Source organism: Trifolium pratense, linkage group LG5 (assembly GCF_020283565.1).
Source record: "Trifolium pratense cultivar HEN17-A07 linkage group LG5, ARS_RC_1.1, whole genome shotgun sequence".
NCBI lineage: Eukaryota > Viridiplantae > Streptophyta > Magnoliopsida > Fabales > Fabaceae > Trifolium > Trifolium pratense.
Window position 1 is genome coordinate 31029728 of NC_060063.1, and position 15862 is coordinate 31045589.

At 32.2% G+C, this 15862-nt stretch overlaps 1 long non-coding RNA gene and 1 pseudogene across 7 annotated transcripts; both read left to right on the top strand.

Annotated features, from left to right (window-relative positions):
- The window catches only part of LOC123886434, a 36698-nt pseudogene extending 20836 nt beyond the window's left edge, over positions 1-15862 (top strand).
- Positions 9102-13194, top strand: LOC123882820. Of its 7 annotated transcripts, none has more exons than XR_006799990.1 (8): positions 9104-9195; positions 9552-10133; positions 10418-10542; positions 10811-10916; positions 11231-11350; positions 11517-11607; positions 12363-12426; positions 12933-13194. It is a non-coding gene; the product is annotated as an uncharacterized LOC123882820 (long non-coding RNA). The 7 variants fall into 7 exon arrangements; XR_006799991.1 differs by having other exon boundaries at positions 9106-9179; XR_006799992.1 differs by lacking the exon at positions 9552-10133 and having other exon boundaries at positions 9102-9179; positions 12363-12575; positions 12674-13192.

Consider the following 15862-nt stretch of genomic DNA (forward strand, 5'->3'; position numbering starts at 1 on the left):
GCTAGAGCATATAACAAAAGGGTTAAATCCAAACTCTTCGACGTAGGAGACTTAGTTTGGAAAGTCATCCTCCCCATGGACAGACGAGATCGAGTCTTTGGAAAATGGTCACCCAATTGGGAAGGACCATTTAAGATTTCTCAAGTTTTGTCAAATGGAGCTTATGAGATTGAAGAGTTAACTCCTGAGAAACGTTCAGTCAACATGAATGGCAAATATTTAAAGAAATACAAGCCAATGTTGCAAGAAATAACCATAAAAAATGAATAACGCAAGAATAAAATTTGCGAAATGGTAAAAGGAAATGCCAATAATCAAGTTTTATTTCATATAAAATTAACAATACAACCAATCATTCAAGAATGTTCAAGAAAATACAAGAAATGGTTGAATATTGAAAGATAAACACTTAAGGTTTACCCTGAACCCGAGTTCCCTCATCCTTTGAATCAGAATTGGAAAGTTCTGAGATCTGAGAGTCTTCATCCTCAGAAGAAGGAGTTGGAGTTCCTGGGTATTCTTCATCAGGCTCTAGGGTACTGAGGAACTTGAGGTAGTCTTCATCTTCGTCATCTGAACTAGAGCTTGAGGAGTCAGAAGAGAGAATGATGGTTTCTACTACATTAGCTGGTGCCGGTCGAGGGCGAAGGATTCTAGCGCGTGGAGGTTTGGAAGCTGGAATCTTGATTCGTCCCTTTCTAAGAGGACGCAGCATGTTTGAGCTTGAGGTAGAAGAAGGAGGATTTGTCTTGTTATCCATTCTTTGTGGAGAGGTATTGATGCGTTATTTGTGCAAAATGATGAACAAAAACTTGCAAAGCGTGGGTCTTTATAAAAGGATTAAGGCGCGTTAATGGCTAGGTTCGTTCCATTCCTTGCAAAATGCTATTAATGAGGCTTGGGATAATGACCCAAAAGAAGGAAAGAAAAACAAGTTTTGGAGCCAATCCAAAGTTTGAAAGGCAGTCTAAACGATAGGAGAGATAAATGGAAAAGAAAGATATCCATTAATACTTTCAAAAACGCCACTTCCTCTTGCGATAAACATAGTCGAAAATGGCATTTTTGGGGGGCAATTTGTTGGATATAAATTTGGTATTTATCAATTAAATATAATTGGTGGGTCCAATATTTATTTGGAGGTGATATTGTTAAAATAAAACTTTCAAAGGGGGCGTCGAAAGCCAGCTAGGTCGAAGCCAAAAAGCGCTTCGAAAGATATGGATAATGCGTCCAATTTTGGTTCTGCCAGGAAGCTATCGAAAGCGCGAAATCGAACCGATGGAGAGCTGGGCCAAGCCCAAAGAAGGAACAACGAACGGCCCAAAAGGTCTTGGCGCGCGCTGAAAGAATGAAAGATGAAAGTGGAGAACGTGGTCGACGTGGCAAATGGAGGAGCGTCCAGATGATCGAGAAACAGTTACCACTTAGTAGTAGTATTTATAGTAGTTTTTCATTCAGAACAAGGGGTCACAAAATTTATACAAACACTCTCTCTAAAAATTCTAAGTACTCAGCGATCGAACGAACGGAATTCGAAGGAGAAATGTATGTTTTGTGAACCATCTTTATTTGTAATTGTTTTCATTCAATGCAATTTGTTTTCCAGTAATTTTTTCCAAGTCTGAATTCAGATACTTGCTTGAGAAACTGCTACTTCGAGGCGATTCGAATTAGTTTCTCTTGTATGCTTTAAAATATTTTAATTCCTAAGTGTTTGTTTCCTTAGTCAAACGAACATTCAAACAGTTTTCTCGAAGCGAATAAACACAAAATTGTCCTGAGATTTACTAGTTGATCTCGCGAGTTTAAATACTTAAACTAGCGGTTGTTTACCAAATTCCAACGTAAACACACTGCTGAGGTGATTAACAAGTGGCAAACATTTAAAGCAGATTTTGTTTCTTTATGAAGTTTTCTATATTAATTATTAAATACTACTACTTTTTTTTTTTACAAATTAAACACTACTTTTTAATATTTGCAAACGTATCTTTGATTTTTTTTCCTTAAAAAAAATATAATTTTCAATCATGTTCCACAATAAACCAAACCTACATCAAATCTTTCATCTGATAATTTTAACATTTGTTTTAACAAGATTTTAAAAAAAGATGTTTATGTTTTATAGAAAGAAAGAAAAAAAAAAGTTAAATTCTTCGGTACACATATTATGTGGACGTGTACCGGTACACCGTTAACGTGGGTCCGATTAAGGTGCATAAGCCCAAGCTTATGCACCGTGCATAATTGCTATGCGCGCCCCCCATATTGCTACGCGCCCCCCCCCCAACTGCTACGCGCCCCCCATTTTCTAGCCCCCAATTTCTAGCGCGCGCCCCCCCCCCCCCATTTTCTAGCGCACCCCCCCAGGTTTTTTTTTTTTTTTTAGATTTCTAGCGCACCCCTCAGATTTTTTTATCACGCTTTTAATTTTGATTGATTGAATTTTATTTTATTTTATTGATTAGGGATAAATTTCAGAGTATTATGTATGGTTAATTATTTTAGTAGTTAGTTTTAAACTAAAATCATGCCAAACCATCATCGCTGTAACCGCTGCAAGCTCTTCAATCTTCTTCGCTCTCGCTATCTTCGTTTTCCAATCGGAATCTTACAAATCGATTCTCTTGAATCGAACGAAAACGAGAACGAATTGCAATTTCTGAGATGAATCGGAATCGGAATCGGAATCGGAGTTTTGCAATTTCTGAGATGAATTGGAATCGGAGTTCGTGAGAGAAGGTGTGAGTTCGTGAGAGAACGTGAAGAAGATGAACAGTGATCGCGGATGAACAGTGATCACGTTTTCACTGTTTCGCGTAAGAGAAGATGAACAGTGAATTTTCGTTACAATTATGCTGGAAACCATTGTGCTGGTTAAATGGTTTCAGAGAGTTAAAAAGTGAAACCATTTGTATTATAAATTGGTTTTATATGTTTATTGAAATCAATATTGTGTTTTTATGGTTTTAAAAATCCTGGAAACCATTATGCTGATTAAATGGTTTCAGAGAGTTAAAAAGTGAAACCATTTGTATTATAAAATGGTTTTATGTGTTTATTGAAATCAATATTGTGTTTTTATGGTTTTAAAAATCCTGGAAACCATTATGCTGATTAAATGGTTTCTGAGAGTTAAAAAGTGAAACCATTTGTATTATAAAATGGTTTTATGTGTTTATTGAAATCAATATTGTGTTTTTATGGTTTTAAAAATCCTGGAAACCATTATGCTGGTTAAATGGTTTCAGAGAGTTAAAAAGTGAAACCATTTGTATTATAAAATGGTTTTATGTGTTTATTGAAATCAATATTGTGTTTTTAATATTGAATTTATTGTATTATTGAAATAATATTCCTTCATTATTATTACTATTACTGAACCAAATTAACATCTCAAGATTCTCTAACCAATAATCACTCAATAATTATAAAAAAAAAAAAAAAATTAATCACTCTACTTTGTCTCCATTCAGCAAAAACACAAATATTTTATCACTAAAAAAAACCTCATCACAAAAAGAAAAACCAAGCTACCCAATTCGATTCTAATTCATACGTTTTTCATTGCCGTTCAAATTCGATTCTGAGGGGTGCGCTAGAAATCTAAAAAAAAAACCTGGGGGGGTGCGCTAGAAATTGGGGGGCTAGAAAATGGGGGGGGCGCGTAGCAATTGGGGGGAGGGCGTAGCAGTTGGGGGGCGCGCGTAGCAATATGGGCTTTCAGGCCTAGTAGGCTAAAATTAAAAACAAAACGTGTGCATCAGCAGAAAGGGGGTGGGGATAGCGAGCCTTTGGAGGGGGCTGGGGGGCGCGCGCGAGAAACTTCTGGGGGGCGCGCGAGTAATTCTGGGCTTATGCACCATGCATAAACATCCCCTTATGCATATTAACTTTTGCCCGTTAACGTGGTTAACAAGTGACAAATATTTAATGCAGATTTTATTTCTTTATTAAAATTTCTATTTTAAAAACTACTTTTTAATATTTGCAAATGTATCCTTCACATAAATATAAATCATCAATCATATTTAATGCATATTTTGTTTCTTTATTAAAATTTCTATTTCAAACACTACTTTTTAATATTTGCAAATATATTCTTCACAATATTTTAAGGATAGAAAATAAGAATCACATTTTAATATTATTAGTTTATAAAATTTAACATTTATTTACTGTTTAACCATTAATACCTATAATTTTTAAAATACATTTATTTTTTTAAAAAATACTTAATAATTTTTAATATGTGTATATATTTTATTGTGCTGTTAATTTTTTAATGATTCGTAATATTTTATAGGGTTAAATAAGTTTTTTTGTCTTGTACAAAAAAAATATATAAGTTTTTTTTTTGACATAAGAAAAAAATAAAATATATATAAGTTTGTTGTCTCTGTAAAATTATTAAATTTATTTTTCGTCTTTATAAAAAAAATATCATGTTTTCGCCCCTACTAAATTTTTATGCATGCAATATTAGCAATGTTTTTAAACCCGGACCGGTGATTGACCTGGTCAAGGCACTGGGTCACTGGTTCACTGGTCAGACCAGTGGGTCGCTGGTCAGACCGCATTGCTATTGACCTGACTTTTATAAAAAATTTAAATATATTAACTTGAATTTCATAACAATAAAATTTAATAAAAAAAAACTTCCTTCAAACTTTTTTCAATAAAATTTCATATATTTAAAAGAAAAAACACAAAAGCTTTTCATTTCATCATTATTTATATTTTGATTCACATATTTAACCGTATAATATTATAATTTAGTCAATAAAAATATTATTATATCATAATTTTTAATTAGAACAACATAATTTATAAGTCAAAAAAAAAATAATACATAATTTAATATATTATATTAAAATAAAACAGTGAATATATATTAAATTAAAAATAATAAGGAAAAAAATGATCAATGTATTTATTAATATATGCCATGATGTTTTATAACTAATATAGTAGTATAGTAGTATTAAATATATTTCAATTATTTAGAATATCACATAAATGTGAGTGGCCTAGTGGTAGTAGTGATGCTGTTGTACCCAAGTGATCTGAGTTCAACTCCCATATACAATATATTTAGAATTTTTTTGAAATAATTGATTTCCTCTTCAAACCGGTCCGGTTCACGCGTGCGGGTTAACCCGGTTCCCAGTTCAACCATCAACCCGGCCTGGTCACAGCGGTTTTCGACGGTTTTAAAGCAGAACCGGTTCTACATGCTAACCGAGCCGGCCACCCCACTGGTTCCCGGTCCGACCGGTCAGACCGGCCGGTCCGGTTTTTAAAACTATGAATATTAGTCATGTTGTTAAGTTGATATGTATTTACAATTATTTTGTAAATATGTATATAGAGCATTGTAAAATGTTTGTCCAAAAATAAGGAGCTCAAAATTTGATTTTAGGTCAAAATATTCGTTAGTTTTATCTCGATATTTTGATTTAGAAATTCATATTTTATTCATGTCATTTTAAAAAAAATACTAATTTTTTGTAAATGAACTTTTTATATTTTTCTATTCTAGACCTGCTTGATTGTCGAAATTTAAATTCATAAGTTACCGTTAGTCCAATTAGATGATATTGAACGAATTGAGAAAATTTGAATTCCTTAATGCAAGTAAGTATAATTACCTAGGTTTACGTATCGTATGTGTTTCAAGTTGAAGGGAATTTGATCTATAAATTTTGATTTCTTTAGTCACAATCAACATTATTAGTTGAGACTTGATAGTCATTTCACATTAACTAGATTTCTTAAGTCATAGTTCATCCAACTAGTTGAGATTTAACTGTTTGATTGTCAAAATTTGAATTCTTAAGTGTTTTCCGCTCTTATTTGGTCAAGTTGAACTGTTATATTTAGAATATTTGATCTCCTTAGTTTCTTTCAGACTAGTTGGTTGTGACTTAACAATCCTTTCATAATAACTAGATTTATTGAGTAATAGTTAGTCCGACAATATGAGATTGAACCGTCAGATTATTGAAATTCAACTTTTTAAGTGTTTATTTTTACAATTAGGTCAAGTTGAACAGATTAACTGAGATGAATTGATTCTCATAGTCATAATTGAGAAAATTAGTTGAGATTTAACACTCACTTAATATGAACTAGGTTTGTTGAGCCATAATTAATCTAACTAGTGTCGACAATTAAATTCTTAATTGTTTTCCATTTAATTTGGTCAATTTATTTTCTTGGTTCTTATCGATAGAAATGTAGAGACTTAATAATCCGTTCGTGGTAACTAGATTTTCTGAGTAACAATTAATCATAAAAAATAACCGTTAGATCCGTGAAGGATTCTTAATTAGCCGTTAGATCGATTAGTTGGGATTTAATCATTATTTATCTGTATAATTTCTTTTATAAATTTAAAAATAAGCTAATCCAAACATCATGCCAATAAAATATTTCGTAAAATTTAAAATTTATTAAAAATAAAGTAAAATAAAAATTAACAACTAACATCGACCACGCCTCTCCCCATACACCAAACTTTTCCTTGTCACATTGGTTCCTTTTCTTCATCCTAATGTTTAGTACTATCACCAATACATGAAAAACATTTTTGTCTTTTCTTTCTTTTTTTTCATCTTGTACCAAAAAAATATCCATGAAAAACGTTCCCTTTAGGGGGATTTTTGGTCTTCCATCTATTTTTTTCAAACAAATTATGTTGATTATACAAGGAATTGGATTTTGTACCGGTAAAAGAACCCTAATTATTATCATCCATCACCGACCGAGGTAAATTTGGTGGGGTTAAATGATTGATTAGGATGTTAATTTTTTTCAGCATTGATTCTCTAAAATCTCTGATCACTTACACATTCATTATCAATGTTTTAAAACTGAACTGGTCATTGTACCGGTAAGAGTACTGATCATTCGTCGAACCGATAACTCATTCTCTAAAAAAAATCATGAGACCTAAAAATTATGAAAATATAATAGTTTATTCATTAAATTTAACTTCTAAATATAGTCATCACTCACACATACAACAAAATAGTATAAAATCCAAATAAGTTTTTTTTGCCATGTAATTCAAATAAGTTTTGAGATATTTTTTATTTTTTAATTTTAATAAAAAAAAGAGTCATGCTATATGGCACGACAGTGTTGTTGCACGAGAATGCACGAGGCATTAAATAGACATCCAATTTCCTCAATTGTTCATTACTGCTCTATGAAACATACTATAGTCACAAGATGCACTTTGCATAAAAGATAAATAATATCTCACACTTTAACAGCATTGGACCTTTGTTATTTATTCTCAATTAAATATTAAAATGTTAGTTACTTTGATATCAAATATAAGTAAAAGTTGGTCATGAAATGTACATTAAAATTTTTTATAAAAAAATTGTACATAAAAATTTATTAAAAGAAGTTAACTTATATTTAATATAAAATTTAGATCTAATATACATTTTTTTTTTTATCAAGTAGTCTAGTAGTTAGAAATTTCATCTTTAAGTAGATAAGTAGAATGATCGAAGTTCGAACCCCGACCCCCTGCAATGTCTTGCCAACTCATATATAAATTATTATTTTTTGGTACAAAGGACTAATATATAAATTTTATTTGACTAAATTTTGTTTATATTTTAGACCGGAGTAGTAGTTAGTCGTTAACGAGACAAATAAGAGACAAGACAAAACATATGTCAATGATTTATTTAAAAAAAAAAATTCACTTGGTTCTTATGGTAAGAAAAAAATTATTTTTAAGTTTATAGAATGTTAAATATATCTGATTCATATTATAGATCAGATACATATTCTATTAACCTAAAAAATAATTTCTTTCATAATAAAAACCAAACTATTTGTAAATTTTAAATAAGCCGAACTTGAGTTTAAAAAAAATCGTGTCGAATTAGAGTCAAATTTTGAATTAAACAAATTCTTATTGAGTTGAAAGAAATCATAAAAACCAAATACTATATAAATCCTATATAGTGCTATGTAAAATTAAATTGGTCTTTTTAAAAGAAATCATAAAAAAATGTGTAAGTATCGCGTGTCGTGCACTTGAGACGATGTAAAGTGTCGTGCCACAAATCATTTTCCTAAAAAAAAATATGGTGTAGGAAAATTGAGCAAGTTTTTAAATTTTTTTCTCTCTAATAATCATAAGGGTTCTGGAGGGGTTCGAGAGGAGCGACCACACAAGGCATCAAAATTTTAGGGGCACCATTTTTTTCACTTAGTGTGAGTATGTGCGTGCATACACTCATGTGTGCGTGCGTGTGTCTTAAAATAAATAAATTAAATAATTATATAATTAAATTTTAAAATGGCCGTTTCTTGTGGGCTCACTACTAGAAAATTCGCTTTTAGAGACCGATTTAGCGACCGAAATAATTTGGTCGCTATAGAGACCGAATTAGAGACCAGATTTCGAAAGTCAAAGTTATAAAAAAAATCGGTCGCTAAGTCGGTCGCTAAGTAATTTAGAGACCGAATTAGAGACCGATAGTTAGTGACCAATATTTCGGTCGCTTTTAGAGACCGAATTAGAGACCAAAATTTTGACCTTCAAAGTCAAAAACTATTCGGTCGCTAAATCGGTCGCTGGGTGATTTCAGAGACCGAATTGGAGACCGATTATTATTAGCGACAGCGGCCCCGACACAAACCTTTTTTTTTTTTTTTTTACAAATCACTAAAATAGGTGTTACTATATACTATTTTTATTATTTTATTTTCCACTAAAATACTCTCACGAAAATTTAACTTATTGAGAAAAATTCTCAAATTAACAAACAAATTTGAAACCCTTTGTAGCAATCTCTGCACACATTCAAACACCAAAGATTCAATTCCTTCATGCTCTCAAACTGACGTGGATTCAATTTTTCATGCCCTCAAACCTCCTCCCTAGATTCAACTTCTTCATACCTTAAAATCCTCGATTCAGTTTCTCATACACTCAAAAACGTTTCCCCCCTTTTCGATTCAGTCTCTTGTACCCTCAAACCCTCGATTTTGTCTTTCATACACTCAAATATGTCGTTCCCCTTTGATTTCGATTCAAATTATATATATGTGACCGGAGATGGAATTCTGGTACGAAGAAAGAGAACGTACCCGATTCCGATTCTCATGTTCCCTCGTCAAACATGTTCCATTCTCTGGTTGAGGTTTGTCAAATTGCAAGTTCGTCCCATTCCGTTTCTATTCTCTTACAGTTTTGTGTATTTTAATGGTTCATCAAGGTTATGCTAGATTGTTTTTTAATTTAATCTTTCTACTAGGTTTTAGTAAGTATCTTCCTTTTTTTATGATACAATTTGGGATTGAAAGGTTTGAATTCTTTTATCAGCCTTGTCTTCACTAGCTTCTGCAATTGCATCTGATTGGTCAATAATTTCTCCAATGCAAATTCTTCTTCATAGAAGCTATCTTTTATTCTATCAGTATATTGATTGCTTTTTTGTTATTCTATTAATTTTTTGTGGTTTAATTTGATTTGATTGGTGAGTCTTTTAATTTGAATTTGTTTATGGCAGTAGATATTGACAGTAGCGAAGTTGAAGTTAGATGACAAGTGACAACCCTATGATGGAATTGGCAGTAGTTATCAGCCCTTGTTTATTGACAGTAGTTATTTTAATTTGCTCATGTTATTTTTGGAAAATTGTGTAAAACTAGGCATATTGAATTTTTGTTAAATATGATGGTTATTTACTTGTAATGCTGTACTTTAGGAATAGTGGAAAGACATGGATGCCTGATTTTGATTATGAATTGAAATATGATATCAAGGAATATATCTCTTATATAAAATTTTAAATTAGTTCCACAATACCATGATGATCTGTATCTTTTAATATTTAAATTTGCAGCATAGCAAGTGATATTGATGTTAAGGCACAACTAAGCTTACTGGTTTTTAATTTTTTGTTATGAGCTTCTCTTTTTTTGTTGATTAGTTAGTTTATAATATTTTTTTGAATATATATTTTGATCATTGTCTCCCACAATTTGTCCCCCTTCGTGATCGACAGATTCTCTTCATTCTCTAGTTGAATTTTAATCACTAATTAAGATTCTATTCAGTTTCCTCGCTGATTCCGTCCCATTCTCCAGTTGAGGTTTGTCCAATTGTGATTTCTCTAGATTCTTGTTATCTTTCATGTCCCTATTCGACTCTGATTCAGAAAGACAGTATGTGATTTCGATTATCCTGTTTCCTCGTCAATTCTGTCTCATTCTACAATTGTGGTTTTTCAAATCATGGTTTCTCTTAGCTTCTTTTTTAATTGAATTTTACAGTTTTGTGTATCTGATTGTCTCATTTTACATAAGGTTATGCAAGATCATTTTTTTATTTAATCTTTCTATTAGGTTTCAATAATTATCATCTCTTTTTTTTTAGGATAAAATTTGGGAGTGATAAGGTTTGAGTTCTGCAATGAGCCTAGTGTTCACTAGTTTTTTCAATTGTCAATTGCAAATGACGGGGTCAATAGTTTCTTCAATGCAAAATTTTCTTCATAAAAGGTATATATCTTTTATTCTATTCATGGCACATACATTAAACTTGATAATGTTTTGTGATATAAATGTTCACTTGATCTAAATTAAAAAATTATTTTATGCTAGTGATTTCTTGTGAAATGTTGGCTTGAGTAGTGCTAGCAACAAACTCTAATAAAATCCCATTTTCCCTGGTTCTGTCACGATATTGATGACTTTTTGTTATTATTTGTTTTGGAATTTATTATACTGTTATATGATTTTTCATTCTCTTCGTGGTTGATCACAACAGTTTCTCTAACAAACCGCTGTTGTACTTTTTCATCCCGACAAAAGCTTTGCGTCTACTCAGCTTCAATTTCAATCTTCTTGATTTTGTTTGGATCAATACTACAAAAGTACGTTGCAATCTGTCTTTCTCTTGCAGCGTTTTTTTTATGTTGTTTTAACTTTGAATTGTACATCTTAGTTCTCCTGCTACTACTAGTCTACTTATGATATATTGAGAAAATTATATAATATTTGGCTACTATTAAAGAGAATTTGGCTACTATTATAGAGTGCAGATAGTAAATAAAAGTCCTCAAGAGACCGAATGCACAAAGTATGTTCTATAGAATGCCCGAACTAAGGAGCATATTCTGATTATGAAATGTTGCCATATATAAGAACCTTGCGTTTAACTTGTACATTATTTTTGTAATTTGACTAGGTTCAATTGAATTATCAGTGCAAGTTCGTTCTATGATGAACCAAGTTTTGCATATTGAAGGGCTAAATTTGAAGGTCATTAGAAGAAAGTAAACATCTACATAGTACTTCACCAACCAAGGTAATATGTTTCTTTCTCTGTTACCGTAAACATCTACATTGTACTAATGAAACAAATTAAAATGTTCATCAAACAGTCAACCTATATATCTCCATCTATTATATTTTGATTTTTTATAGTTGCTGCTATACTTTGTTTATAATGTTTGATGATAAAATATTTGTAGCCAAAGGTGGTCGTATTGCATCTCGCAGTCATGTGATAAATGTAGAAGAATACTTTGTTGATATTGGAATCCCTGTTTTATATCGCATAAGGTATATGGATAGTAGTCCAATATATAAGTTTCAGAATTCAAAATAAAATTTCTATAGTCTGGTCTTTGTTGCAATCCACTTTAGAGCTTACTTATTTTGAAGGGATTTTTTATCCTTGATGAATTGGACTAATTTATCACATTATTGTGCCTATTAGATTGGTTGATTTATTTTTGTTAGGGTTGAATAAAATTTCATCATTCTCGACATCATGCAGTTCGTCTTTTTGTTATCTCATCATACTATCAATGGCTCTGGTTTTTCTATTTTGCAAAATGTCAGTTGATCTTTTTGGGCATGAATTATTTTTGTTTGTGTGTGTGCATCCAAGAATTTTGCAAACCCCCTATATGTTTTGTCTTCATTGATTGTTATCCTTCTATTTTGCACTCAACAATTTATTTGTCTTCTATATCCTATTCAGTAAAAAAGAATAATATTCTAGGATCTACCTCCAAACTTTTCATTTCCATAATCAACTACATTATCACCTGCCTCATTTACTCATTAAAATAAACGAACTCGACCCTCTGTAGTATCAAGAAATATTGAATGTGTATTCGAAAGAGCAAATAGAAAATATGTTCAAATTATAGCTGCTTGGATTTTCTGGTTCATACCATCAATTTGAGTGTATGTTTTTTTCATTGTTCTACCAACACTGTCGGTCAAACCAGTGTAGTTGAACTTAAGGAGGGAAACATAAGTATAGGACTTATAAAAACAATCATAATTTTTTATTCATTTGATTTCAGAATTTGCCCATTCTGTTTAAAGGTGCAGAGGAATTCAAAGGCATTTTTAATCTGTTAGTATGAGGTATGTTTCTTGTATTTTAACAATCAATACTTCCCTTTCTTCTAATCTCTTTTTATTAGGAGCAGTTTTTCCTTCATGAGTTTATATCTCCGAAGAAAGAACTAGTACATCAACATTAAAGCATTGACAATTTGATATGGTGCCAATTGGTAACATATTCCATTTATGAATCTTTATTATTATTTGTTTTGGTTTTTTATTATACTGTTATATGATTTTTCGTTCTCTTCGTGGTTGATTACAACAGTTTCTCTGACCAACCGCTGCTCTACTTTTTCATTCCAACAAAAGCTTTGCGTCTATTCAACTTCAATTTCAATCTTGTTTTTCTTTGGATCAACACTACAAAATTACGTTGCAATCTCTCTTTCACTATTTTTTTTACGTTGTTTTAACTTTAAATTGTATATCTTAGTTCTCCTGCTACTACTAGTCTACTTGATGAAATGTTGCCATATTTAAAACTCTTGCGTTTAACTCGAACATTATTTTTATAATTTGACTAGGTTCAATTGAATTATCAGTGCAAGTTCGTTCTATGATGAACCAAGTTTTGCATATTGGCGTGCTAAATTTGAAGATCATTAGAAGAAAGTAAACATACTAGTGATAACTTAATCTTAGTCTTGGTTCGGTTTTGGATATTGATTATGTATTCTTTTTATAAGTATTTGGTAATACTTAAATATATTATGTTCATATTGTTGTGTGCATTTTTAATTTTTTTGTGTATATACTATTTTTGAGGTATTAAAATAGATTTAAAAAAATGCTTTTAGGGATTGTAAATTTAATAATAATAATTTTATTTTTTTAAAAAAAAAAACTCCTTAGAGACTGAATAGAGACCGAATTTAATATACAACATCGCAAAATCGGTCGCAAATTCAGTCGCGAATTCAGTCGCAACGAAAATAGAAATCTGTCGCTACAAATCAGTCACAAACTCAGTCGTTCTAGCGTCGCACAGTGTGTCGCAAGCAACAACGCAAATTCAGTCTCTAGGCCCGTCTCTAAGTTTAGTCACTATTTCGGTCTCTAAAATCCGTCGCTAACCGGTCGCTAAAAAATCAGTCACTGGGTTGGTCACAACAGAGTAGCGACCAGGGTTGTTGATGCTGAATTTAGTTGGTCGCAAAATCGGTCGCTAACTGATTTTGAGACCGATATTCATCAAAATCGGTCTCTAAATCGGTCGCTAAAAGCAAAATTTCTAGTAGTGGCTTGAAAGGACCGTGTTCCTGAAAAGCTCCTTGGGCAACAGAAGAACAACCAGGCCCTTCAAAATAAAAACAAAGTAAAGAAAACTCAGATCAATTTTTGTTTGATTGTTTGTTTATAAGGGCCTTGTTTATAAAATGAATTAATTAATTTCATATGCATAACATAAATAATACCAAACTAACTTACCTCCACTTAGCTAGAGAACAATTGGCTCTGAAGCTGGATTCGATAATGCTTCTACAAAATAATAAAACAACTTTCTCTTCTGGACATCATCGACAGGGATAAATCCAGAGTACCGATGAAACCTAACTTTTGGTTGACCAGGTAAATTTCTCACACTATCAGGTTCAGAAATCAATACTCGATGTCTCGATCTACTAAGTGTCGGCTCAAGAAATAAGTCAACGCGATGAAAATAGATTTTCCAATTAAAAGGAACAAACCAAAACGAATCATCTTTGTTGATGTGGTTGGCGAGTAACTGAGTGTTAAAAAAAACTGAATTACACAACAAAACAATTATTTTTTATCAAAATTAGGGTTTCAAAAATTGAAAACAGTGTGTCTGATCATGTAGATGAAGTAGCAAAGTTTTTCACAAGAAATGAGGGGTTTGAATTGTGACACTTTTAAAATTTAACCTTATATCACAATATAAAGTGTTAGTAATTAAATAAATTTGTGCACAGTAAGATCGTTCTAAGAATGATCTGTGCAGTGTCAATAAACAGGCAGAAAATAAAAGTTGAGGGAAAGAGAATCAACACAAAGAGTTATCCTGGTTCACCCCTAATCTTTGGGTTACGTCCATTCCCCACCACCTGTGAGTTTATCCACTAGAATCACTTAAAGGTTACAGATCCAAGATCTACAATTCTTCCTTGATCTTGACCTAAGATCAACAATTACCAAAGCTCCTAGAGCTTTACACTTTCCTAGTCACCTTGACTAAAAGATTCAAACAATAGTCAAGTATTGACTTGAGCTATTACAATATGATTGATTTGGTTCTAAGCTATTTTGAGTCTCAATACAAAATGAGAAGCTTAGATGAAAGCACTCTAAAAGAGATCTATACTCAGAATATGAAACATTAAGAGTGACTTAAAAAGAGTTTCGAGCTTGAGTGATTGAATGTGATTGTATGACTTACATTGCTTGAAAACTCTTGCACTTTCTCTTGGTTCTGCATGCCTTTTATAGACGTTTGCTTGAGGTTGAAGCTTGGCCTTCAAGTATATCAGTTAGAGAGAAAAATGTAGTTGTTACTCTGTGCCAAACATGCAGCAGACAACTTCTGCAGAATTGCCAGATTCTCTGCTCATTCTTGAATCATTCTTGAACCGGGTTTTGCTTTGATTCACAAAAGTCAAAGAAGTGTGAGCTGTTGGCAAGTACAAATGAGTTGTTTCCTCCTTCCTTCCTATGTCAAAGGTCAGATATAGCTGTTTGAAACCTCAGTAAAAAGAATCATGACAGTTGGATGTGGTTTTGCAAAACTGTGTGCAGGAACATTCTTGAACCATTCTTGAATCATTCTTAAACTTATGGAAGCTCAACGAAATCTTTGCCACCGGAGTTGTTCTTGGAACATATATGGCCATCATGACTGCAGTTTTTTTCTATCTCATTCATGAAACCAATTTCTTCTCAGTAAGTAGTACAAGCCAACCTAACACCAAGGGAAAAAAATTAGCATAATAGAATGAAAATGACAAATATGTTTTCTTTTCAGGATATTTTCGGCGTCCACTCAATTGCAGACAGCGAGGAACAACTTAACTCAGCCCTCTACCTCCAAGTGAGTATCATTAGTCGGGCACTTCATTGCTGCACAATTGGTTGGTTAAAAAACATTTCTTTCCATCAAAAAACTTATATTATCTTAACCAAAATTGGTTTTAATTAACTTTGGCATTCATTCAAATGCTCTCAACCTAGGTGGCAACTTCCATTGCTGTGTATGCACACTGGGACTTCGCTAAAATCAACGGAATTGGGTGGGAATGGGCTGGAGCTATCTGGATCTACAGCGTTGTTACCTACATTCCTCTTGACATCCTCAAGTTTATTATCCAAATGGGACTCACAGGAAGCGCTTGAGACAACGTGCTCGAAAATAAGGTAGGGAATTAGCAAACAACAGCATGCATGTGGTGAATTTGAATCAAACATACTGATGTTATGTTATTGAATCTTGCAGGATTAG